Here is a 25,749-nt window from a genome sequence, read left to right on the forward strand (position 1 = left end):
TCCCCCTAAACTTTCCCCTGCAATCAGGCTTATTTCCTTAGATCTCATTGTTGTCTTTCACTTTAGTGTTGAGATGACACCGGCCCATGGTCTTCACTTCTATTACCAGAAATGGCGCTCTAAGGAATTTACCAATCAAAACAAGACACTTCATCCTTAATTTGGCCCATGTTCGATAGATGAGAATGGAGATCAATTGTAGTATAAAAATGCTGTCAAAGTTAAAGAGTTAACTAATTAATTAATCAAAAAAAAGTATCGCATTAATCATGTATTCACACAGATTAATCGCACTATTAATTTTGACCGTGGATGATCTTTTAGCTCGACAGAGGATGTTTACATTAAAGGTAGCACAGGTTGTGTTTGAGCAATAAACATAGCTACATGCATTAAATAAAAGCATTTAATAAATGTTTGCGTATAACATTCAGAACATTTGTTGTATGTCAAGCAATTGGGGTCAACTTTTTTCCCCATTTTAAATTATGCAAGTAATTAACTGATTAGAAAAAGAGGAGGATGAGCGTGTGCAGTGGATATAATTTTTTGACAATGTCCTCATAACATTAAATGTTGAAAAAAGGTGCTCTTTAAACTTGGCGGGCAAAAAATGATGATAAAAAAACTTTTTATTAAGCGATTAATCGTGATTAATCAAAATTGTGATGTGATTAATCTGATAAAAAAATTGAATCGTTTGACAGCTCTAATATATATATATATATATATATATATATATATACAGTATATAAATATTAGGCCTATTCATGTTGTAGTGTAGAGCAGTATAGGACCTGGTGTAAGTGCAACTAAGAAATGTCTGCCATCTAGTGGTGCATGGTGACATTACCACTTAAAACTACAGTCGAAGCATATTTAAAGTTTGTGAATTTGCATATCGGCAGGGTCGCCCCCACCCCACCACATTTTTTTCACCTGGGATTTTTTCCACATTTACCCACAGTTTTTCATAAAGTATATATATATATATATATATATATATATATATATAGGATATTTATCAGAGTTTTTTTTTTGCAAACATAAATACATAATTTTACAATTTGTTTTGTGGAGACCTTATCAAGGAGCCATGCAGAGTGTGGTTGGGGGATGTTCTTTTACTGTTCTACTTGGCTTTCAGTTTTAACAAAAAGCATTCCTTAAATTTATCACGCGTTGAAGTTTCAAGGCTTTTAATGGTGTTGTCATAAAGCATGAACCTGGCAATAGCCAGGTTGATAATTGTGATTCACTCAAGGGAGTTCTCCACCGTTATTCACTCAGGAAAGGCGCGACATTCTGTACAATACTTGGAGCTGATTGGACGATTTAGCAGCCTACAAATGCACCAAGCGCCTCTCGCTGTTTAACATTCTACAAGGTATCGGTGAGTAATTCTACAAGAACAGAATTCAGCGTCCAATAGTCCATGTTAGGTTTGTTTGTTTGCCCCGGCGTCGGCGCTGCCCTCCTGGTTTCGTCACAGCTGCATATCACGCCCCCACACAATGTCGCTCTGTGATTGGTCGGAACCACCAGTGGTTCAGATCGGTGGAAATCAACGGGCTCGGTACAAGATGTATTCTCGGGAGTTTGTGAACTCACAAATACTGCGAGAATTCCTCTTGCAGGGCAAAGTTGATAAAGCATCTTAACTGAAGAGAGTTCTGAGTGTAGATTGAAGATCTCTGAAATGTGTAAATGCGAGGACAGAACATAGTGAAACGCATTTATATCATGTTTATTTACGTGTCCATAAAGTTTGTGGAAGAGGCTTGTCTGTGACATGACCTTCTCTAACCCTAAGCCGCGCACGCCTGGTGGGAATTTAGACTTTAATTCTTTTATTGTTCACATCTGCAAAGTCATTAGGCGTGTTTGTTATGAATAGAGGAGTGGAGTTGCCATTAACAGCCACATTAGTCTTAATGCATTAAAATGTCCCATTCATGTTTGAACAGGACATTTTAAATTGCTGGGAAATGCTACTTGTATTAAGAAACACCATTTTGTGAAAGTCGGATCATTTCAACAGCTTGTTGGCAGCAAGCGTTATGCAAGAGAAGTACAGCATTTGCAGATTCATATCAAATTTCACTTTCAATCGGAAAAAAAAAACTAACAAAAAATGACAACCTTTTGCTTGAATAACCCATTTAAAAAAAAAAATACAATCAAATTCCTCAGCTATTGTAAACATGTGGGGGGATGTTGTAATCCACTATGCGTCATATATTGATTAACATGCAGAGTAACCAATGAATCAATGAATATCAATGCAATCAAAATAAGTTTGAGTTAATTAGGTTGTAAGTTTGTGTCAACATGCCATCATCCATCCATGGGCATCAATTAGTCACTGGCTGCGTCATCCACAACAAATTAGGCCCTTTCACCACATAAAGTGTTCTTTCGTAACAATGCTTCTTTCGTCTTACGATGCTTCTTCAAAAATGTTGCACAGTTGCAAAGCCTGTTTGGTTCCCTTTTAAACAAAGCCCCGTTTGTAGGGAACGTTCATTTGTGAGAAGAACTTTGCAATTGCATATTTGGGCAGCACTCACGCCTGTTCCTGGTTGTCAGTTTGCATGGTCTCACACTGCTGTGGGATTGCATTTCACTTCTCAAACACAGCACAAAAACAAGAAGTTGGAAAAGCTTTTTTTTTTTTTTTTTAAACTTCATCATTGGTGAGGGGAAAAGCATAATTTTGAACTTGGATTCAAACAGATTAACACTTGAGGCTGATTTCAATTCTCTGGGCAGCTTCGATTAGCATGCAGCATAACAGCTAAATGCTGATTCACCATGTTTGCTTTGAACTCCGGTCTCTACTAATTGACCCGTGTTTTTTGACCTACAGTGGTACCTCGGCTCACGAACGCTTCAGCTCACGAACTTTTCGCCTCACGAACATTAAATTCGCAAGCATATAGTCTCAGCTGACGAACTAGTTTTCGGCGGACGAACCAAATCACGCGACACGAGAAATCACGAGAAGCTGACGCACGCTCACGGCGTCCCAGTTCGTCACCCCCTTTCTTTGAGTGCGGACGTGGTTTGTGTTTGGTAGACATTTTGGACCATTTTGGAGTGTACTTTTGCTATCATGGGACCGAAAAAGACCCCACCACAGGCTAGTGTTAAGCCTAAGAAGACATTAAAGAAAATTACGGTCGAGCAGAAGAAGGAGATCATCGAAAAACACGAACGAGGTGTGCGTTTGTGTGACTTAGCGTCCCGGGTATTATCGCCGAGAAAGCACGGCAACTTCACTCGGATATCATCAAGAGGCAACCTGGAAGTTCATAATGAGGTCCTCAACACAGAGGATTTGGTTCGCCTTCAAGAGGACAAGCAGAAGGAAGCCATTCAGGAGTTGTCATGTGAGGACGAGGAGGAGGAGATGGCTGCAGCATCAAGTGAGAGCATCAAGACCATGTTAACTAAGTGGAGTGATGTGCAGGCTTTTATCGAACAGTACCATTCAGAAAAGACTGTGGCTATGAGAATCATCAACATGATGAATGATAATGTGATGCCTCAGTTTCGTAAGACCTTACAACTCAGAAAGCAACAGGTGTCAATTAAGAGGTTTTTAGTCAGCAACAAGGATAAAGAGTCTCCTAAGAAGCAAAGAAGAGAAGCCACACCGGAGGACTCTCCTTCCAAACAGTAACTCCCTCCCTCCCTCCTCCTCCCACTCCATTCCATCAAGCCTTCAACTACTGTACCATCACAAAGGCAAGTTGCAAGTTTTGCAAATAAAAACACTTTATTATACAGTACAGTGTATTTCTTTAATTACAATACAATAGCACATTTATTATACATAAAATAAGGTATATTTTGTGTAGTTTTAAGGCTTTTTTAGTAGAAAATTGTGTTTTATGGGGACCTGGGAACGGATTATTCTCATTTCAATGGTTTCCTATGGGAAATACTTGTTTGGAAGACAAACTTTTCGGCTCACATACTCTCTGTGGGAACCAATTAAGTTCGTGGCCAAGGTACCACTGTACTTGGTTTACATTCAATTAACGTTTCTTTAATGTATTCAGGACCCAAACAATCAGTGATTTATAGGCAAGGAAAGGCAGTTTTATTTGTGTAGTACATTTCCTACACAAGGCAACTCAAAGTGCTTCACACGGGCAAAGACACAACACCTTACAGTTGACAACATTCAGGAAAAAAGCAGAGAAAGCATACGTAACATTAAAACAAATTAACAGAAAACTTTAAAAAACAACAACATGTTTTTACATGTCTCAAGTGAAATGTGGTTGGCAGTGTAACTGTATGAACATCATATTAAAATGAGCTAGCATTCCCATGAGTGCAAAAGGTAAGAAATTGTGTGGGGGGAAATGCAGACATTCTTGAAATTCTTGAAATCGTTAGTCAACACTCCTTTCTCGTCACTTCAAGAGTACGGCAAAGATATGTTTTGTTTTCAGGTGAAAATGACAAATGCAGCACATTGATCCGAGTGTACGCTCAGGGTGTGCTGCTTTTTGTCAGGTCGCGGTGCAGACGGGCGTGACTGGGAGAAGCCCTGTCACACTTTCTTCAGCACGCTTTGTAGTGTGACCACTAATATATGAAGACGGGGCGCTCAAAGCTTTGAGTCACTCAACCACAGTCGACTCAATTCTGTCCGGCAGTGAAACGGTTAAACTTTTTCTTTTCCCCCTCCTGGCTGCTTGGTGGAGTCCTGTGGCAAATAAATGAGGTGGAGGTTGTTAATACTGAACCAGATACTTAACGTCAGGAAACGTCAGCGCTTGACTTTGTTCACGCGAAACAGACTTCTTTTGTCCCTTGATCTCACCTTAACTATCTCTTCATCTTTCTCCTCTGCTATCAGTTCTGCATTTTCTCTTCTTTTTCTTCCTCTTTTGGAGTGTGCAATATAATTTCTTTGCTTTAAAATAAATGCTGAAAATGGTAGTCAGAAAATATAGGGAATTATTAAGAGACTTAGTGTTAAGCTTTTTAGGAAGTGGGGGTGTGGCTAAAACTGGGGCCAGTGATCCAATTAGGCCCCTGGCATGAGTTGCCCCTCCCCCATTATATAAAAACTTTTAGCGTAGAGCGTTTTACGTAGAGTTATGCCCTAATTTGTAATGTGCTGTTATCTTGCTAGTTACACCTAAACAAGGTTATTTTAGTTAACTAAAACTAACAAAAAATACTAAAACTAAAATTAAGCAAACAGTTTCGTTAACGAAATAAAATAAAGAATAAAAATGTTTTTAAAAAACGAAAACTAACTGAAACTACATTTTATATTTACAAAATTAACTAAAATTAACTATAATTATAGCAAAAATGTCCTTCGTTTTAGTCTTTGGTAATTCATTTAACACATGAGCCTTTGGGGACAAAAGTGACATTATCTAGCAGCAGCCAATAGAAAAGCACCTTCAGATGCTGTTGATCCCCGGTGTTTTTTTAAATATTCCGCATAAAACACACTTTTTGAAAAAAAAAAAAGAACTAAAACCAATATTGAAACTAATTAAAACTAAACAAAAACTAAGCATTTATGAAATAACTAAAACTAACAGAACCACTCTGAAATCTAATTAAAACTAACTACATTTAAAAAACAAAACGAAATAAAAACTAACTACATTTAAAAAACAAAACGAAATAAAAACTAACTAAAATGAAAAATTCCCAAACTATAATAACCCTGCACCTAAACTCCAAAAATGCATCTTCCTTTCAGATCGTGCTCTGGCACGGCCACTCTAGAGCGCCTCATTGTCAACCATGAGTGCATGCACGTCACACAGTAACAAAGGCGGAAGTGCCAGGAGTGGAAAAAATATGTCTGACTTGACAGTGAGGATGCGGATCAGGGATTTAGGCTGGCATGGCCGCTTTAGAGCGCCTCGTTGTTGTAGACTGGAAAAGCCACCAGTGGCTTTAAGTAGATACATTTTCGTGGCTCATGTAGTAACGTATGAACATATGAAAGATGCTAGATAAAGTGGCATCCATTTTTTCAAGTACAGGTATTTCATTAACAGTTAACGGGGCGTGGCTTCAGCACATTCAGTAGACACGTCCACAAATTTCCTGCCACCAATAGTTAGTGTGAAGCATGAATGTTTGCGTGTTTCTGAGGATATACTTGATCCTTCACCTTAAAAGTGAGATTATTTGAATTAGATTTACTAACATGGCAAGCCCAAGCCATCATGATTACAAGTTGAATGACCAAAAGGAAAGGAACATTTCAAAATGTTCTTGACATGAACCCCAATTATGTCAATGAATTTTTCAGATCTTTGAACACATTTTGCAGATTTGCAAAAACTTTAAACTTAACTCCTTTAAATAAACGTTCCCTTCAAATAATGTCAAAATATTCAAATAAGGCCAACATGTTGTGTAGACTAGAAGACGTCAATATGACAAATGTGGTAAGTTAGTTAGTATACATAAATCAATTCATTTTGCAAATCTGCATATACATTAAGATGATATAAATACACACACTGCCAGCACTGAAGCAGCCTCTGAAAATGTTATACAGTATGTGTGTGGAAAGGGAGCGATGGAGCGAGCATTTGTGAATCTTGGACGTGACGCTGACGCATATATTTGTTCGCAAACAGCATGCCAGTGATCTCCCCTCTTTCACCACCCCATTCTGTTACAACATACACCCATCTGTCCTCTTTTCGCCTCGCTTCATTGTATTTATGTGGAAAATATGAGCCTTTGCCTGGATCACACTCACAGATCGACTTCTAGTATTTATCCGATACTTGAAAGTCTCAAAAGTGTGGACATGCGCTGCCAAAGGTTCTTTATTCGTGACATATTGTTAGTAAAAGTACTCATGAGCCATGTAGTGTAGTTATTTCCACATGCAGGAAAATCCCAGGAGGGAGCTGTGACATCATTTTGTCTCTGATTAATGATTGTAGATGGGGGGAGGATGAAAATCTGCCAAAATCTTCTCTCCATGTCAGATAGATAGATAGAAAAGCAGACTTATAATCTGTGTGTTTAATCAAAATAAGACATTTGCAAACGTGTGCACATTATTCTCAAAATGAAAAGCTCTTTGCCAAAACAAGATGAATGATGAAAAAAAAAATGCTATCCCATTCATTGTGTATAGACTCTAACCTTTTGTTCAAAATGATCACCCTGAAGCAATGAATTTGTGGATTTACAGTGTTTTGGAAAAAATGACTTTTAAAAAAGAGTCTTTAAATTTGAACTGGTGCTGTATGTTATTATATTATTGTATTATTTTACATATTACATATTTAAATGGCAAACAAAAATGCTCATTTAATAAGCAGCTAATAACAGTTGGTGCTCATTCTTCATTTCTATGCAAACCGTCTTTTAAACTGTTCTTTAATATAACAAACATCAACCAATGCATTTCTGGCAAGTATTCGTGTGTGTGCGAGAGAGTTTTAGACGAGAGTATGCATGTGTACTTGCATGTGTGTGTGTGTGTGTGCGTGTGTGTGTGACTCAACTTGAGTCATTATTGTGCCTCCAGAACACACTAGGGCAATGAAAATTAATTTATGTGAATATGTTTGTGTAGAGAGGTTTTTTTTTTTGGTGGGGGGGTGATCTTCTGAGACTAAGAGACTGCTTTCCACATGTTTGCAACGGTAGCCCCATTGGGTAGAAACTGTTACGTAACCAATAACTGACTTGAATTAAGAAAATAATAAATGGACATTTATTAGACAGTGACGCAATTGATAGGAATATAATTAAGTGGTGTTTTCCTTTTTCAACCCTCTATTCCTACCTGATAAATGTTAACTCATTCACTGCCATAAATTCCTGAAAAAAAAAAAGATTATTAAAAATTAGGGTTGGCAGGCGGTTGAAAATTTTAATCACATGACTTCACTAGTTAACTCACGATTAATCACAAATTTTATGTCTGTTTGAAATGTAAAATTAAAAATAATCTAGGTTTTCATACTCTTGTTAACAAGTGTGGAAAAAAAAGTTAAACTAATCGAAAAAGTTTAAATGAATTTTTGACGTTTATAGCCGTCAATGGCAGTGAATGAGTTAAAGCTAATTATTGAACCAGTTTGTTATCTTAACATGATACTACTCGGTGAATAAGAGAGAAACTTGGGGCCTCGAGCATGTTAACAGATTCATGTAATAGTTTTATGGTCCACCTGTATTCCAGGGAGAATGCTAGCATGTAGCGTCAGTACTGAATGTGGACAAGAGTACATATTGTGGCCTTTGCTCCTTGAGTGAAGTCAATTAAGTTGTCAGCATGAAAGCGATTTGGAGTTCCGCCTGTGACTCAGGACGCTGCGTCGGAACTAGACGGAAAACCAGCATCATTTTCTTGGGTTTGCCTGTTTTTGGGGGGTCTGTCTGGTCACGCACGTTGTCTGGAGTGGTGTGAAGCAGCAGACAGGAGCGCATTATTCCGCAGTGTTTCGCAATTTGACTCCTTGGTGGAGGTCTGTTGTGAAATGCTTTTGCTAAAGACATAAGTGCCATTCTCACGTTGTTATTGTGTGACTTTTAAATGGCAAAAAAACAATCCAATTAATTTTGGAGTCGTTTGAGGCGGTGCTCAATTTCATACAATTGGTCACATTTGTTTTTTTTCAGAGTCTGCACGAGTGATGGACGTATGATGGGGGAGGTGAGCAACAACATCAACAACATTTAACTAATCCCGAGAGGACTAAAATCACAGCGTGGAGACCATCAAAAACAGAGCGTCTGCGATTCCAAAGAGCCCGTCTCAAACTGCCCCGGTGACTCACCGCTCCTTCTCACAGCTTTACGGGAAATGGAATGTGTTTCCAATTCTTCTGTTTTTTCCCCTCCTCCTCCTCCTCCTTCTCCTTCTCGTCCTCTTTAGGTGGAGCAGAGGAAGGTCAGACAGCGGGTTAATGTTTGTCCGTCTGTGAGAATGTTGGTTTTCATGCGTCTGAAGTCTTTCCTCAAGACTGCTAGACTAAATGAACCACAGGCAGGAAGGTTGAAAGGACAACTTCAACATGTAAGTCTGAAACTTGAATATGAAAGAGACAAAAACTTGGTATACGTAGTCTAATTAAAACACAGGCAGCTTAATTTAATATGTAAAGTGTTTTACTTCTGTTACTTGGATGAGTTATAGAAGACGAACACTAATTAGTATGTTAACAATCTAACTTTAAGGGAACATGTCACATGTCAAAATGCCTACCAGCAACCCTCACACTAAATTAACATCTCATTAATTTAATCCACGATAGCCCAAAAATATGTCAAGATACATGTTCTGAAGAAGGATAATGTTTTTGATCATAATGTATATTGGCCTAGGGCAGGGATTTACACACGTTTGAACCAGTTGCCAGGCAACAGGACCCCAACAAGTGGTACGTTTTAAAACTGTGATAAAAATAAAAAGACTCAAAATTGTTTGGAGGTGTAAATGTGAGTGTGAATGGTTGTTTGCGCCCTGCGATTGACTGGCAACCATGTATCCTACATCTCGCCCAACGTTAGCTGGGATAGGCTCCATGCAACTCACCGGGGACACTAATGAGGACAAGTGGTCTAGCAGAAGTCTAGACGGATGAAACTGAGCTACAGTGGGGCCAAGCAGCCTCCTGACATCAAGAAAATAAGAACATACGGAACTACAGGCTGTTCCTGATGTGATGTGATGGAATTTCCCTACAGTTGAACTGCAAGGCTTTTTAGCATTATCTTTTAACAAGAAAAAAGAGAATACACAATAACCTAAATAAGCCTGTTTGATGACGGTTCGCTAGTTAGTACACCAAATTTCTTAGACAGAAAAAAGGAAACATAAGAAGTTGGGGTGGCGGGTGGGGTTGCAAGGAGCAACACATAGTATATAACACATATAATATAACATATAACGCATAGCAACACAATGCTAACATAGAAACTTCGAAGACTTGCACGTGTAGGAGGGGGAAAAGGAGACGGGTGGGGGATTGTGACAATATAGACATACTATCCTGCAGCTGTGGCCCAGTGGGGTTTTAATTGATCTAATCCAGTGGTGTAGTCCAGGCGTATACCCACTTTTTCAGTCAGTTTTGCGTCTACCCACTTCTGAATCCCCAATTTTGCGTCTACCCAATTTTGAATCCTCCTGGAGGCGCAGTTTTTGCGCACCATTAAGCCATGACCACCGATCTGTATATATTACAGGATCGGCTCTACCAGAGCCGGGCTCGGCTATCGGCTATCCAGTAATATATAGATCAGTTTCCATGACCCACCCTCCGCTGCCCCTAACTGGCTGGCCTGCACTCGCTGTCTTATTGGTTAATGAAAGGCATGAGAACTGATGCGCCTATCAGAGAATGAGTAGGGCGGGTCATGACGAGGAATCTATTGCTAACACCTAAGGTGCCAACGCCACTTTAGTTGATTGACAGGTCGCTCCGTCTCCTGCGCGATGATCGTAAATGTGAGTGAGACAGAAATAAATAAACGTCTTTCCAGTGAGTGACGGCATGCAGGCTATCCAAACATACTGTACATACAATGAAAACAACATTCACAGGTAAGTTTGAAAGTTGTTTCCAAATAAATCATTGGTAACTTTTAAACTACTGGCAATATCACTGTACAGAGACGTTTTTTTGTCGCCAATACATTATAGTTAAACTGTGCGTTTCGGCTAGGCTAATGTTATGAAATGTAACGTTATCCTATAGTTAGCAATTCAACCCTAAACTAGCTAGATTAGGATCATGTAGGGCAGTGGTTCTCAACCTTTTTTTTAGTGATGTACACCCTGCAATAATAAAAAATATTTTTTCAGCTTAGTACCCCCAAACAGCGCAAAGCATTTTGGATGATCAAAACAAAACAGTGCTGTGCCATTTTGTGTCTGGGTTTAATTTGGGAACTGGTTTTAACTTTGGCCACAGTCTCACTATGTATGAAATCTGATTGGTTTAAAAAAGTGTGTTGTGTCTTACATCTGCACTCTTGAGTCTGGGCAGATTACATTGATTTGGCAACACATTATTTTACCGTTCAGTTGCATTCTTCTGAGAACAGGTACCTACAGTATGGGGCGTTATAAACTTCATCTGTCTGTCACCATATTCATCAACAACAAAGTGAAATATTTTGTTTAATCACAGATTCCAGCACCATGCAAACAGGTTACAGGTGATTAATGATCACGTTACATTGCAGTACAGCAACATATTCACTAATTTAATTGCAGCCGCCCTCTTCAGTCCAGACTGGCTTCCTTGGAAACTCTTGCCGTATTTCTGTTTTTTCCATGGTGGGTTTTTCCAGGCTGAAGTACCTATTTTCGTCCGATAAATACAATGTTGTTTTGGGAGTCGGGACTGAGCCGCGAGGCACCGATGAGATCACCTCTCAAGGTTCCTGAGCAGCAAAATAAGGCAGCAAGACAAGACAAGAAATGCCAATGAGTTCAGGCAGAAAATGATGGTTTGGGAAATTGACACGCTTCCCCGGCTTCACGCTGGCCCGGGGGGCAAAGGATCGGGAGAGAACCTGTCCCGCAGCGTCTCAGATATTTGAAAACATATTTCTCCAGTGAAGTAATATTTGTCGACTTGCCAACTGAAAAGAGGGAAATATGTGCCATGATCAGTCTTGAATGTGGATGAGGACATGGGAGAACAGAGCTCATGACTTGAGAGGCGTTTGGGATGAGGACAGAAACATCTGCACTGCATGCGCTTCTTTGTTTTGACATGGGCAAAGGTGCTTATCTGATGCGCTGGGCGTGCGCGTGGGTGTGCGATGCACACTCATGCGTCTGTCTGTCTTTGTGTCTGTGTAGCGTTCAAGAGGTGGCTGTTGTCTGCGGTCCCGGCCAGGTGTGGCTGTTGCCAGCCTCAACACCTGCATGGACACTAGACAACAGCAGCCCAACACAGCATGCACTGTGCCCTTCACAGTCAGCAATAAATACAGTAATGCTTCTGTTCAACCGTCTACATTTCAGAGGGGTGTTAAAGGTTTCAGTTTGATCAAGATTTGACACACACTCCACAATAACACACAATGAAGTCTCAGTTTGTGGGAGAAAAGTGATGTCATATTTCCATCCATGAAATCTGATGCTAGCTAGCATAGAGACACTGACCTAAGGAAAATCAAATAGTCTCGGAAATAGACTTTGACCTTCAAGGACTCACAGACCTGACAGAAAGAGGCATATTTAATTGTTCTGGTGCTGTTTACACACTTATCCATTTTTAACATCTTAGCACATTTTTAGAAGTGAGACAACCCACTCACACATGATGAGTACAAAAATCTGGAGTGCTGTGTGTGTTTTTACTGCTCTTATAGTGTGAGGCGTAGTCATGATGATCAAACGCATTACTTCCACTGACAATAGCGATTCTCCTCCTCCAAACCAGATGCCGGCTGTACTACCAAGACAGACCTTTGAGAGGCAGTATGGTGCCACAGGGCTTCCAGTCAGCCACAAAATATAAAGAAGAAGGGAAAGTAGTAGGTCAAAGAAATGGAACATGCTAGGCTAACTTTTAGTTTATCTAGTAAATACATAACTGTTGCTTCTGTGGCCATTTTTATTGTGGTGACTGTTTTGTGAGACACGCTATACAAACACTCACAATTATTTGCTCTTTGATTTTTGTTCAGCAAGCACAAGCTTCGGGTTTCTTCCCCTCCTTGGTTATCGTTCTCACATTACAAGTCCGGAGCTTGGACCTACTTGATGTCGACCACACTCAAAAGAAATGGCGGTCATTTGCAATTGTTGGCCCTTAGCCTTTTCCAAGCAAATTGCGGATGAAAAATCACTTCAAATCAAACTAACAAACCCCCATGTCACAGGATAATTGCTTCGCTGAGAATTGGGCCTTTGAAGTGGAAGTGGCCAATTGGGCTCAAATTATATTATTATATTATTATATTATATTATATTATAAAACGGGAAAACAAAAACAAAAAACAAAAAATATAATTCCAAAATTTAATAAAAAATAACAAATAAAAATGGAAATAAAAACAACAATATATATATACAGTGCTGCTCAAACGTTTTGTGAACCCTGCAGGCATGGTCAGATTTGTTTTGTATAAAATATTAAAATAACCTTATTAAATGTTTAGGCATACCCAAATCTACAATGCTGACATTGAAAATAATGGACTTGAACAACAAAAAATGATAATATTGTCATTCATTATTGAAAAAAAGTTGTTGATTTAAGAAAAACTCGGATTTCATGGGTGCAAAAGTATGTGAACCTTAATCAAACATGGCACCTCCTTTTGCAATGAGAACTTCATCCAAACACTTATCAGTCTTTCACATCTACTTTAGGGGATAGATAGATAGATAGATAGATAGAGAGCGATATTATAATTTTTTTTCCATTTGTATTTTTGGGGATTAAATTTTTTGAATTATATATATTTTTTAAATATATTTTCACTTTTAGTCATTTATTTATTTTGAATGTTGGCAGTTTTGGTCCTCCATAAAATTAGGCCTGATTTGCAGTATGTGTGTATCAAGCCAATTAAAATACTTTGTAGTAGGCCTGCTCCAGATTGTGTATAAGTTTTTACGGTTTTGACATGTCCAAAACTGATTGTATTATTTGTGTAACCCACTTCAGAATGTGTACTGCTAGATTCGTAGGAGCTGAGAGTTGAAGCAATATCGGAGTGACCCAGGTTTAATGTTGCAAAAATGTAACTTTTAGTGTGAACAAATTATGCAACATTTTACAACATGTGCGCAATCCTAGGGCCCAATAACTTAAGTAGAAAAAAAATACAAACAAAATGCCCTTTTTAAAATGTTCCTCGTGGAAATTGTGAGGATCCAATTTAGTCCAAGTCAAAGTCAAGGGACACATCCAAAAAGGTGATCTTATTGTTGGTCAACAAGATTAGCACGATCCTACCACAAGGCCGCTGGTTAGGAGGTGTGGTAATCGTTCCTTGTTCGTGGTGGGTGGCTCATCATCAAACGGATCACTGATCCACCTTGTAGGAAGACTGGAGGTTCATCAATCTTTCTTGCATCACAAAAAAACCTAAACAAGGAAGGCGGTTATCCACCCCAAAAGCCTGGGCAGCAAAATGCCTCCTTGTGAGTTCTCGAACGTCGTTTTCCCTTGTTTTACATCCACGCGGGAGAAATCAGAAGCCAGTGCTCGCTTGTTTTTGCGATGTTAAACCAGAGCACATAGTTCGGAGCACTACTTCCAGTTTCTTTACAAAATAAACTACAAGTTTTCACAATAAAATACATATTACTCAACAGTGAAATATGAACCAATAGCAATTGGAAATGAATAAAGAATAATCGTGAACCCCATTTTAGGTGGGTTACATCTAAACGGAATTGCCTCCTATGATTGGTTCTAAGTATCAGTATCAGGATCCAAGTATTGCACTACAACACACATAATGGAAACCGCCCTACCACCCATGATTCCTTTTCTGTGGGCCATAAACGATGACACATTCCCACAATTTGGCAGCAGAAGTTTTATAGTCCCGGGCAAGCTCCTCAGTACGAGTGGAGAATGTATTTTAGAAAGAGCATTTTAATGACATCTGTCAACAAATGGTACACTTTCTCATACACTGCTTCTGAAAAGTGATATATTTTATTGATATATATTGATGGTCCATCTTAAATATAGACGGAGTGGACTGAACCGATCCGGATATACAGTATTCCCTCGCTATATCACGGTTCACCTCTCCTGCCCTCGCTGTTTTAAGGATTTTCATTTGTGACCATAACTTTATGTATCGCAGGTTTACCTTTTTTTTTTTTTTTTTTTTAGCTATTTTTCTCCCTTCTAAGTCGGGGCCAGTAAAAAAATATATATATATTTTGGGGGTAAGCTTCCCAATGCCACACAATAAGGAGCCAGTGTATGCAGTTAAAGGAAATCTGAGTTCAGATGAGCGGAGAATCACCATCATCGATTCACTGTAAAATTGCAATAAGCCTAAAAGCAAAAAGTTGCGTACGTCTGTTTAAAAAAAGAAGAAGAATTGAGTCAGTTGCTTCTATTATTTACTTGGTCATAGGCTTGCCTGAAGCCAACTCCCTCCCTCCACCCTTTCTTTTCTTTTCTTTTTTAAATCTTGGTGTCATGTATGAGCCTATTAAAAATAAAAATGTAACTTTAAGAGTCTGAATAGATATAAGATGAAACAGCTGCAAGCATTAGTAAGATAATCAAGTAGATTGTTTGGCCCCTGCCTACCCCTGATTTAGTAGCGCAGTTTTACCAGGGACTTCCAAACGTCTTCATTATATTTTTTCAAATATACCACTTAATACATTTTAACAAATGAAGCCAGGCTGTCGAAGTAGCAGTTGAGGAGAGAGACGAGAGATTACGTACATACTACACAACATATATACATTCTTACCACAATAACAAGAGTTGCGTTTAGGATAATAGGCAAATTCATTCCTCCAGTCGTCCATACGTGAATTATTTGTCGATTGTGCTCTGCTAATTATGAGGAGCTGTTCCATTCCTACATTTTTTAGTCGAATCTCTGCCTCACGGTTCTGAGTTTGGCTGAGTTTAATCCGCGCTCCGGCCTTCCTGTGTGGATTTTGCATTAACATGCATGCGAGGTTCATTTAAGACTCTAAATTGTCCTTAGGCTCATCGTGCGCGTGTGAGCGGTTGTTTGTCTATGTCCAAAATCAGCTGGGATAGGATCCAGCTTAGTTGCGATCCTAATGAGGACACTCAGTATAGAAAATGGATGGATGGATTGTGCCCTTGATAACACGATCAAAATTGAGCAATACTATTTGTGTGATGGCAGAATTGTTTATACATATCCGGAGTGAAGGGTTGCATGCTGCAAGCTTATCAATGATTTTGTCTCCGGTAGACTTGATTATTGTAAGGGTCTCCCTTCAGAGAGAATCTGACGAGAACAAAGAGACCAGTCCTAAAGGGTTTACATGGCTCCCAGTCAGCTGTGGAATATAATTTAAAGTTCTGCAGCTGGTCTACAAATAGCTGAAAGGTTGAAATCCTGAATACATTAAAGAAGTGTCTGACAGAATACAAGTCAAGTCTACAGATTTGGGTCAATCTGTGGAGCACAGAGTTCAAAGCAAACATGGTGAAGCAGCATTTAGCCGTTATGCTGCACACAAATGGAATAAACTCGTTTTATAAAATCCTGTACATTTTTTTAGTCATTTTAGTAAGCTTCATTTGTTTATTTATTTTATTTGTGAATGCTTTAAAATGTTCATTAATTATTTGAAGCACATTGAAATGCAAATAAAGCTGCCTTGCCTTTGCCTTTATGTCAGACTTTTTTGTACTCATTACAAAATTTAAATTTACTGCTTGCTCTTGATGCAATGTTGTAATGGAATCCTTCAACTGTGAAACTGCAAGTGATGATCATAATATTCCATAAACAATAAATTGGACACATAATGAGAGAGGCCAGCATGAATGCTGAATTTAACCTAAATAATATACATCACTTTCATCTTAAACGTTAAGCGTCTTTACATTTGGGTGGGAACATATGACATCATCTGTCATCTTTCTCCCACAGAATGAGATCAACACAAATACAATTGTGAGATCCCCGCTTTGCAGCTATGAAACCGAGAGCTCATTTTTATATTGATGCAATGATACGATATCATGCTGTTATCGATTCGGTTACTCCGTGTCTGCAGTTTGCATGGCAAAGAGACAAACTGACGATAAACAGGATTTAATTATCACCATCTATTTTTTTATTGGTTGGTTTATTGTGAGTTCACACAAAGCTTATATGTTTGTGTGTGTGTGTGTGTGTGCAGCCACGTGCAGCTGGAGATCCTTAAAGCGTGTGGGCGGTGGGACTTATGCAGTAAAATGAGGTCATCATCGCCGCTGATTTACGTGACACACGCCATTACTTACACTCTCGTGACTTCAGCCATGTCTCCACCGACAGCATGAATAATACATGTCCCCGCCAAAACATGACATCCTCCACTTTGTCCTCTCTCTCTCTCTCTCTCTCTCTCTCTCTCTCTCTCTCTCGCTCTCTCTCTCTCTCTCTCTCATCGGCTACTTTAGAAAGTTTTCTTCACCATTACTGGCCCAAGCCATCCAGTGTATTCATCTGCGGGCGTCATCGCCTGCCACTTTGTATCCAGTTCAACAAGTTTGTCTTTTCTATCAGTTCTGGAATTGCGCAACAGGAAGTGGGAAGGAGTGTGCGCGCGTTTCACATAACATGTCACGCCTGGATTCACAAAAGCAATTAACATGCACTGATCATTCTAACCTGTTTTAGTGTCGCCATAGTAAATGGCTCTTCAATGACTCATTCGCACAAATATTTTCACGTTTTCACTTTCACAATAATGAGACATGCCGGAAATCTCCACGTCAGCAAGTAGGCTCATTCACTCATTTCCTACACATGAAGGTAAGTCCCCCCCCAAAAATGATAGTATAGTGGACCATATCATTGTTTTCTAACTAGTGTGGCACGGAAAATTAACCAATTTCACGTAACCAGTCCAAAAATCTCAATAAACCTGTGACATTTTTTCAAATGTACAATATGTGCCTTGGTTCAGCTAAGGTAGCACTGGACTATATATTTCACTTTTCGGTCAAAATGAAGAATTGTTTTTTGAGCACTACTTGGGTGGACGATTAATAACGTCATCATGGGATGTATATCATGGGGATGTTCTTCGCTACAATTCAAAGTGAATATTGGGATACAGTGAGGGCACTATAACCTATAGTCAGTGCACATTCCAACAGCACTATAAAATGGCAAACAATTAGTTTTTTTTTACAAATGTATTTCTAGCTTTTACATCAAATATTATTTAAATGAATTAATGATTTACATTTTTTTTTTCCATATTTTTTTTTTTTTTATACATAGTTGATCAGGGGCAGACAAAACAAGTTTTACTTCTTTATGTCCCTTTTCATTTCTTTTGCTTTACTTTGAATTTGAATATTGCTTTATATTGTCTTTTTTCTTTTAGAAATGAATTAAATAGATAGATAGAGCGATTTATTGATTGGTTGATTGATTGATTGATTGATTGATTGATTGATTGATTGATTGATAGGTAAAAAAGAATGAATAATTAAATATTAAAATAACGTAAAAGTCCACATTTTAAAGTCATAAAAACAGACAAAAGGTAGATTTTTTTTTTTTAAATGACCGTAAAATGCCCAGAAAGGGAGAGAAAAAGCGGAAAATTGTCATAAAATGTTTTGCGGCTCCAATTGTTATTTATTTGGGCGAAAATGGCTCCTTTGACGGTAAAGGTTTCTGACCCTATAGTGGATAGGGAATGATTCTGTACACAGCTGTAATTTATTTTTGTCCACAGTGTCAAGATGAACAACGACCCACCAGAGATTAATTAGTCATGGATGGATGCTCGATGTCATCCCAGATGTGCTTTTGACAGCCAACCGCACGTTTTGCCCCCTTAAGAAGCTCAGAGCCAAGCTGGCAACCTCCAAAGCAAGGTCACCCAGGTCAGTGCTGCATGGGCAAGAGCAAAGGGAGGAGGGGGGAGGAGACATGAGGGGGGGCGACGGAGGAGGCGGGGCAATGGGCCGGAGGACGCTGGACAGACGGTACTGTCAGCCTCCATCAGGGAGCCCCCACAGTGACATGGAAACAGGCAAGAAAGTAAGAATAATGGGACGAGAGGTTATGGCCAGGAGTCAGCGCTTAACTAGTCAGCCCTCCAGCACGCTTCTTCACCCCCCACCACATTCACAGATGTGCAGGGATTTATTCATTTGGATTTGTCTAAGACACGACAGCTTTGGACAACCAAAAGATCCATTAGCACTACATTGAAAACTTTATCTGCTTAACAGTCTACACATTCCCCTTGACAATAAATAATATGTTATATGTGACCTCACTAGTCTAAACATGACATTCTCATTTATATTACATTTGTGGAATATGAGTTATGAAGGAAAATCCATCCGTTTTTATCCATCTCACGGGGCAGCCATTTTGCCACTTGCTGTCGACTGAAGATGACATCACAGTTAAAACGATTTGATTGGCAATGATTTTTGCTTCAATCTATAGATGTGCAAGGAATTGTAATGATCTACTCCAGTCTGACTCGCTAATGCTAATTAGCACTCAAAAGAACGGCTCCACGCTGCAAAAAAACAACTTTTATTGGAATAACTTGATCGTGACTTTTTCCTTCTACTCTCTAATGTGGCTACAACTTAACAGTGTATCAGACCGCGTGGAACCACACTGCCCCTTAGTGGCCAAACCGGGTACAATATGAACAGCGCTCCAAATAAAGGCACACACAGACAAAGGCAAGATAGAATAAAATCGATTTTGAGACATTTAAAATAGTTTCTGAATCGTACTAAATGAGTATCGCGATTCTTAGGAGAATCGCTTTTTTTTGGCACACCCCTAGTATCTTCCCCTGTAAAGTAAATGTGATTAACACATTAAGTATATTAATATATATATAATTGTAAAGTATATTTTAAAAGGCTTCGTTTGGCATCCAAACTTGCTTTTGTTTTTGGTCCAAATGTGAAAAAGTCCACTTTGATGCCACGTCCCTGAATTGAGAGGCAGTTATTACATTGACATTATTACAGTGGCAGAGATGTCTCCTGTATTTAAAGTGCGCTCCACCTTGGCCTCCGTGCAAATTACATGCCCAGGTTGGATAATAACTTGCTATGTGTCCAAGTTGTCTGCAAGTTTTGCAAATTGGAACAAACATGTTTTGCTGCTAATGGCCACACAAAAACGCACAAATAGTGCAATCAAGCTTCTTAACAAGTTTATTTGGCGAATGATTTCCTTTGGTTTTGTAGTTACTATTATTGAGGAGAGTGAAAATAGCAGTCTATCATTACTAAAGTTTTTTATAGAATGTCCTGGATCATCAATAAAGTACCTAGCGTTGGCACGCTGGTGTCATTTATTGCCAGAAAATATCCTTTCAACAAATATAAATTCAAGCGTGTCCGTGACAATTTCAAAGACTCTTCACCTCCACCCCCAGCTTAGCCTGGCCAAAAAGTAAAGCCCCATTAGGCACCGGGGGGGTGTAATTAGATTTGAAAATGAGAAGAGAGTTTTGTTGATAAATATAACTGGGTACATAATTATATAATCAAGGGTTGGTGCCAACTCATCATGAGGATGAATCTATGTGGAACATCGTGTACATAAACACCACAGATGATGCTATGAGTGCAATCACATCAAAATTAAAATTCAAGGAAATGTTGCACCGTTAGACGTAACTCACAATCTCGTTTGATCATTTCACCCTCAGACAGACCACTAAAACACACCCTTTCATTCGTACTGATAAAATGACCTTGTTCAACGAGCAGTAGAGAGACACAAAGAACCAGACGCACGAGTCCTTACATACACGGAGAACTTCTTCCTAACTTCAAGTTGCGCAAGACAGGGAGTGGCCGTACGTAACACACGATCGCACACACGACAAACAGTCACTGAATAAATACACGCGAAAGGCTTTCAATCAGTGTACCGTCGTAAACACCGACTTGCCGCGTCACGTGTTTATTTAGTTGAAAGTGCACGTTTATAACACTCAAGCACACAGCAGGGAGGGCAACCTTTTGTGTGTGCGTGCGTGTGTCTTTCACCAGACTAGTGGCAAATATTCCAATCGTATTGTAGTTAAGGTTATTTTAGTTCATGAAAACTAACATTGAAAAAAAAAAAAGCTTTGTGAACAAAATATAATGAAATATATATATATTTTTAATAATAACTTAAACTACATTTTACATTTTCAAAACTAACAAAAATTAACTCTTCACTTTCATATTTGGCAATTAATTTAATACCTTGATTTTAAACCTAAGAACATTCGAACAGTCGTTTATCCAGCCACAAAAAAAACGCCACCAGATGACATGGTTCCAAGGCCATTCGTTTTTGTGTTGGACTTTTGGTTCGAATAACTTTTGTCATTTAAGTCAGCCTGAAACGGCAACGCTAAGAAGTGCAATTATCAATTGTGCTAAGTGGAAGAACTGTAAACCCTCTTTCCAAGGATTTATTGAAGATTAAAAAATATATTTTTTTAATGTTTTAAGAAGTTAAGAATGTCTTAAGAATACCGGTACAAGAAAATTAAGTGTTAATAGTGTTCAGTATTTATCGTTTTGATTTTCACTCATTGTTTACTCTCCTTTGTATATGATAGTAAAAGACACGTTTTTATGTATGAATCCCCTTTTTTTAAATTTGATATATTCAATGTAGTTTACATATTGTTACCAAATTGTATTATCTTCTAGCAGTGTTTGTTAATATTAATGTTCAATAAAGTGTTCAGCGGGGAACAACTACTTGCCTTTTTTGGTTCATAAAAAGAGATACTGTTATTTTAAAAACAAAAAAGTACAATTGGTTTTAATAATTCTTAACAGGAATTCAATCCACAAAAATAGGCAAACAAGGCATCTGAGCTTTATTTAATTTGGCGCGTGATGAATCTAACTTTAGAAGCGATATTATGCACTAAACTCATTGTAATTTTAAGTCTGTGGATTCTAGTACATGTATTTAATTTTGGGTGAATGTTTTTTCCCCCAATTTTTTTTTTAATGTTGCACAAAAGTAATACACAAAATACATTTTAAAAAGTGAAAACTAAGACTAAAAGTAACAAAAACTAATTTAAACCTAGTAAAACTAACAAAAGCACCCTGAAAATGAATTAAAATAACTAAATTTGAAAACAAACTCCCCCCAAAATTATAATTGAAACCCTGACTGCAGTTCAAGGCTTTAATTGACAATAACCACAATTTGCTCACCGTTCGTTTGGAACTTGTGATTCATTTTTTAATCTCTGACTAATTTAATACATATGCCCTGTGACTGACTGGCACCCAGTCCAGGGTGCAAACCATCTCTCAGCCAAAAGTCTTCACGGTTAGCTTTCATTTGACCTGCAACCTTATGAGGACAAGAAAAAAAATGGATGAATGGATAGTAATTCCAATAATAGTAAGTCTTTTACTTCTGACTAAAATATGCTTGATATGACTTATCTTGACTTCTTTTAACTCTGCAGCATTGTTTCTAATATTTTGCATATGTTTTTATCTACCTGGGGGCAAAGCAGGTATTGTCTATAATTGACATTGACATTTTGGTACATTTCAGAGTCTGTATGTTTTAACGTTGTCAAGTCAAATTGGTGTATAGTGTCATATGAACTCATTCACTGCCATTGACGGCTATAGACGTCAAAAATTCCTTTGAACTATTTGCGTCCATTTTCTTAACCGCTTGTCCTCACAAGGGTCGCGGGGGGCACTGGAGCCTATCCCAGCTGGCTTCGGGCAGTAGGCGGGGTACACCCTGAACTGGTTGCCAGCCAATAGCAGGGCACTCAGAAACAAACAAATTTTAACTATTTCTATTAGTTTAACATTTTTTCCCACTTTTGTTAACAAGAGTAAGAAAAAAAATATTGTACATTCAGACCAGATATAAAATGTGTGATTAATCATGAGTTAACTATTGAACTCATGCGATTAATTACAATTAAAAAAAATTAATCGCCTGTCGCCCTAATTTTAATAATCTTTTCTTTTTTGGAAAAAAGATCATTTTAAAAACGAAAAGAAAAGATTATTAGAAATTAGGTCGTCAGGCGATTACATTTTTTTAATTGTAATTAATCACATGACTTCAATAGTTAACTCACGATTAATCACAAATTTTATATCTGTTCTAAATGTACAATAACTTTTTTCTAGGTTTTCATACTCTTGTTAAAAGTGGAAAAAATGTTAAACTAACAGAAATAGTTACAATTAATTTTTGACGTCTAAAGCCGTCAATGGCAGTCAATGAGTTAATCATATTGCTATTATTCAAACAATTAGAATAATTGTTTTTAAATTACAAGGCTGTTACCCTGAGCAGTTTATAACAGGAACTGCATGGCTTTGCGTGTCTGTTGTGGCCTCTCATTCTAGTATGTACAGTAACTATGTCCAGTAATAGTCGCAGATTCGACGTGATGCACATTCCGAGAAATGTTTATCTTCTTCACACTTGGCTCTCTTTTTGCTGCAGCAACAATAACAACAGCCACAGCAACTCAGAGGCACGTGTAGAAAAAGTGGAATGTGCAACCCCCCACACACACACACACACAACACAACACACACGTGCGCATGCATGGGTTAAGGGAGACTCAAAGCCACATGGTTGATTTGAACCCTAAAAATGAGATTCAGTGTGACTTGCTGACTTCAGTGCTCTAGATTCTGGAGAAACACACTCACACACACACACACACACACACACTCAACCTATTCTTTGAAATCCTCCTCCACATTTGTGTTTACGCACTTAATGGGAAAGACAAAACCACATTTCTCAAATCAGCTCAAAGACTGGAATGGGTTGACCTTGCTAGAAATGCATCTCAGGGACAGGAAATTGAGAAATCTCAACTTGCAACTGCTGGCCAGAAGTTCTGTATTTCTCACTCTTTTGATTATGTCAACTGATATTAAGGGGACTTGTGTAGTCCAGGGTATACGGAGTATACCCACTTCTTTTTCAGTCAGTATTGAGTATACCCACTTCGAAATCCGCCCAGATACACCCCATTCAGCCATTCACTATTTTTGTTCATTGTTCATCAAATATTGCGATTTGTTTTATGACATATGCTTTGTTTGCCACGTGATAAATACATTTTACATTATTTCAAGCTGCTTGTGTTACCAAACTGTTTTTAACAAGTCATGATAATTTTATTATTGTGAGCAAGTACAAATGACGGATTTTTAATTCTTACATGTCACCGTTTCTAAAAGAGGACGTCTTTCTGGACTATTTAAAAAAAAAAGAAGGTAAAAATTGAGAGTATACCCACTTTTCCAGGGACCACGACACCACTGATTAAAGGGCATCTGTAATTTATTTGTTTCTATTTACTGACTGTATAGTTATGACTCAGAAAAGCAAACATACTGTTGATGTTTGCAGTAACCCAAAAGCACGAAATGATAGAGTAGGCAGAAGAGATGACAAAAAACAATTTTCTTTTCAAACCAAGAAAGCAATACATAATAATAATAATAATAGTAACAATAATGTACAATAGTGTAGCATGTCATTATTATTATTATTTTTTTATCCTGTCAAGGCTCCTTCTAAATATACATGCCAATCTGTACAATAATCACAGAGAAATTTCCCAATAGAAAAAAACAGTGTTACAAATGTTAATATTATTATTATTATTAATAATAATAATAATAATAATAATTAAAAGTTGAATATCACGCTTCTTTTTTGTGTTTTAGTCCTGCATACCATTAAAGAAAGGTTAAACATAAAAGTGTAGTATTTTTTTTTTGCCCTCCAGCTTTGACTAATTTAACTGTTCTGAAATGATTCACTGACTTGATGAGGTTTTGTCATTTTTTAAGTTTTATTCATTCCAAAAGAAAATGCATTTATCAACATTATTTATTTATAAAGAGTATAATTGCTAATACTGTTTTAAGGACACTTTAATATCATTACTTTATTTTAACATGACACCATTGTGCTAATTGCATTGTGTTATGGTGTTTGTAGCCACTAATCCGCAGGCCAATGAATGGCTGGCCAAGAGTGAAAATGTCCGAGTCAGCAGGCTGGCATCTCTGAGCTGAGCCAGACCACCAAAGCCTGCACTGACTTCACATTTGATTGTCTCTGCCAACAACAAAGCTGCTGTGAAAAAAAAAAAACAATCAACGAGGAATAAGTCTCACTTTTTATCATTCATCATCATATTGTATTGTGACGTGATGACAACCAGGAAGAAAGCTGATCAGTGTGATGCCAGGATGGTAGAGGTGAGGTTAGACCTATTGCGGCCTCTCTAAACTATTTGTCCTATTAAGTGAAAGATTCTGATTGGACAGGACTATCAGGGACAACAATCAAAGACACAGCGGGAGCGGGAGGAGGAACTTCTCCTTACTGCCTGGAAAAGCATGGTGGGTACAAGAACACTTTCATCATATCTGGTGACTTTTTTTTTTTTTGGGGAGGGATGCACTGATCCATTTTTTCCCAAACTGAGTACAAATACAAGCATTTACAATTAAGCACTCTGCAATACTAAGTATCAATATTTAATCGATACAGTAGCTAATATTGACATTAGATTAGATGAAAAGACTGCTGTATTATAACTTGTTTTCGCAGAGTAGAAAGAAGAGTAAAGTAGAAAGAATATGCTTGTGATTATTTAACCGGCTCCATTTGTGTTTGAATATTCACTATTTGGAGGTTCAACCTCGACGCTAATTCGTTAGCCCGTCTATAGGGTTTTGCATTTTGTGTTAGCATTAAGATGCACTTTTTATACGGGGAAGCCATGTGTTTCATTCTCTTTATCTATTTTGTGCTCCTTTTACATTAAACTGGGCAAAGTCATAATCATCTTGAAGCAAGCACAAGTGCAATGTTTTGAAGGACACACACAGAAGAGAAATGTGTGGCTGGTTAAGTGGTATCGGTGTATTAGTAGTACACTATGCACTGATAGTAATGCTGGCTATAATTAAGATTCCGTGCTAATTGAGAGGTCTACCACAATCAGTGAAGAGTCTTAGTAATTCATTAATTTAGAGGTGTTTT

At 38.1% G+C, this 25,749-nt stretch overlaps 1 long non-coding RNA gene across 3 annotated transcripts in view; it reads left to right on the plus strand.

The window, feature by feature from the left end:
* LOC144054668 (uncharacterized) overlaps positions 1-25,749 on the plus strand; it is a 36,283-nt gene that overhangs the window by 9,876 nt on the left and 658 nt on the right. The window contains exons 2-7 of one of the 3 annotated variants that reach the window (XR_013294692.1): positions 8,647-8,795; positions 8,903-9,043; positions 16,865-17,481; positions 18,419-18,569; positions 24,697-24,959; positions 25,029-25,103. This is a non-coding gene — a long non-coding RNA (uncharacterized LOC144054668). Of the gene's footprint in view, positions 1-8,646; positions 8,796-8,902; positions 9,044-10,143; positions 10,574-16,864; positions 17,482-18,059; positions 18,570-24,696; positions 24,960-25,028; positions 25,104-25,749 lie in introns of those variants that run through there. The other 2 variants (XR_013294694.1, XR_013294693.1) reach the window with 2 other exon arrangements.

Source organism: Vanacampus margaritifer, chromosome 7 (assembly GCF_051991255.1).
Source record: "Vanacampus margaritifer isolate UIUO_Vmar chromosome 7, RoL_Vmar_1.0, whole genome shotgun sequence".
Lineage (NCBI taxonomy): Eukaryota > Metazoa > Chordata > Actinopteri > Syngnathiformes > Syngnathidae > Vanacampus > Vanacampus margaritifer.